Genomic DNA, 2,540 nt, shown 5'->3' with positions numbered 1-2,540 from the left:
AACATGCTCTGAAAAATACCTTCGTTAATATTAATGTGTAGACATCCATTTTTTAAACACAAAGGAACATTTTCCCATTCCTTTTTGTTCTTTTTTTGAGACGACAACTAAGTTAATGAAATTAATGATTGTAGGGTTCTATATAATTAAGACCAAATAGGTTTTAGTGAGATGCTGGCTCTGTCTGCCATTTTCTTTTGAGGTACCGTCCACTAGTTCACAAATTCAGTTCCTAAGTTACTGAGTCCCAATAATGTTATCTGCAATTTGCCTTTGTTAAATGCTAACCAGTGATTTGATTGTCGACAATCAAATGCCTACAATGTTCATGGATTGGGTTAGGATTTAAGAGCATACAATTACTGACAGTTCCTTGGTTCCAGGAATTTGGTGCTCCTTCAGTCAAATGTGCTGTAAAGATGGTAAAGTGATTATGAAACTTGGACAAAGCAAAAATGATTTTGTTGTCAGCAGCCACCTTCCTGATTTCCTTATTTAGCAGTAATGTCTCTGCTTAAGTTTTGCAGAACATAGGAATGGTCTGCCCCGTGGCCTCCTCCCGCCCAGTTGAAACTGGCTAAGCTTGAGTTGAAGACGTCTTCCACAGGAAGTTCTCTTCACCCCTATAACTATGTGTGCTCCAAGGTCACAGCTTTCCCTATGTGGTGGTTCCTGTGACGTAGTTTAAAATTTGGCTCTTGAGCTTTCTGGGAGCCAAGGCCAGAAATGAACATGATTTTTCTCTGAATCACTTTGTCCAAAGGAGATGACCCAACTATTTCTCAAGGAAACTAAAGCATATCTTGGCATTCATGTGTGAAATAATGGGTCTAGCTTGGGTCTTCATTTAAAGGCCACTCAGAGATGCAGTGATACCTCTAAACACAATGGTTTTGAGAGTGGAGTTGGGAGTGGGAGATTCTCTCTATTCTTCACCTCTCATCATCTTTGATCTTGATGAGATGCTATTTTGTGATACTCAGCTGGAGTATATCACTACTTTCTCCATATCACAGATGAAGCTCTTTTCTAGAAAATAAAAGGACAAAACTATTTGGATGATTTTAAAGAGTAGACTTATGTTTGAGAAGTGCCACTTCATTTTAGTGTGTTGCTATCTTATGCACTGGAGAAGAAACACATCTAGGATACCTAATTCGTATTAAATTAGACTAAACAGGAATGGAGGTGTAACTCAGGGGCAAGGCCCTGGGTTCCATCTCCAGTGCCAACAAATAAACAAATAGGACTAAATAGTATTTTCATAGAGTCAAGGTTTGGCTTTGGGTTATTTTTAAACTTATGGTGTGTGCAAGGAAACATAAAAATAATTCCTAGGCTGTGTATAGCCTTTTACACTATTTCCAGTTAGAACAACCTCTGACATTCCTTCATATGAAAAAAAAAAAAACAAAAACTCAGTTATTTAAAGAATCATTAGTGATGAACCTAACTAGGGAGGAAATCCCTTGTCATTCTGAGTTCTGCAGCAAAACTTTAATACAATGCTTTTAAAATTGTATGTGGCAAGGCCAGTTTGTGTCCAATCTGTCATGGACTGATTTTTCTGTAAAATACCAAACAATTAAGAATACAAGGGAAGTGATTTTGCCCTTGAATTTCAGGCAATGACACCTTTCTATAGAAGCTTCTCAAAGCTGGTCTGACATGGAGTTGGTGGGAGTGAGTTATAGTAGACCACTTCAGTAGTGTCATCGCCTGCGGTGGTTACTGCCTTCTTCTCGTTATTGAGAATCTGATTAAGACTACTTGGTTCTAGATATGTACAGAGAACAACCTTTTCTCAATCTTGGATATTTCTCTGTTGACTGATCTGTCATCAGAATAACCTGTGAAATTAAAAAAAGAAAAAATCAATTGCCAACTGCAACCAAAACCCCAAAGATATGATGCTGTTCCCAGAAGTAAACCTGTGTGACTTAATTTTACGTGAAGAGCAAAGTATTGTGAATGATGTAAAACGATATGCACGTGGAGAAGGTTTCTGCTCACTGAAGGGCATGGAGTCGTGAGGCGCTGGAAGACTGCGTGGTGTGTGGATAGGGGGAAGGGCCTGCGGACGGAAGGTGGAAGGACGAGGGGTGGATGGGTGGGTGAGTGGAAGACGGATACGTGGGGGAAGGTAGCTAGCTTGGTGGATGGACTGTCATGTTGCAGTGGTCTTTCTAGGAGACGGGGTGTCCCGCTTCCAGAGTGGCATGCCTGCAGGGCGCCTCTGTCCTCACTGTGCACTGCCTGCTGCAGGTGGTGCCTGTCAGCAGTGCAGCCAGGGGAGGACCTACCCCAACGCCGTCATTCCGGCCAACCTGGAAACCGTCAGAATCGTGCCAGTGCCTCAGACCTTCTCCCTGGGGGCCTGTACGGCCGCGTGCTGCGACCTGCCCAGCTGCGACCTGGCCTGGTGGTTCGAGGGCCGCTGCTTCCTGGTGAGCTGCCCGCAGGAGGAGAACTGTGCGCCCCAGAAGACTGGCCCGCTCAGGTCGTACCTCGTGTTTGTGCTCAGGCCCGAGGGGAGGCCC

The 2,540-nt window shown here is 43.4% G+C and overlaps 1 long non-coding RNA gene across 1 annotated transcript; it reads right to left on the bottom strand.

Moving 5' to 3' along the window:
* Nucleotides 1-276: 276 nt before the first annotated feature.
* On the bottom strand, nt 277-2,438 carry LOC125615609. The gene is made up of 2 exons (XR_007346281.1): nt 2,304-2,438; nt 277-1,850 (listed from the first exon to the last, which is right to left on the bottom strand). It is a non-coding gene; the product is annotated as an uncharacterized LOC125615609 (long non-coding RNA).
* Between the last annotated feature and the right edge of the window lie 102 nt (nt 2,439-2,540).

This window comes from Marmota marmota, unplaced genomic scaffold, assembly GCF_001458135.2.
Source record: "Marmota marmota marmota unplaced genomic scaffold, marMar, whole genome shotgun sequence".
Lineage (NCBI taxonomy): Eukaryota > Metazoa > Chordata > Mammalia > Rodentia > Sciuridae > Marmota > Marmota marmota.
This window is presented reverse-complemented; position numbering and strand designations above follow the sequence as displayed.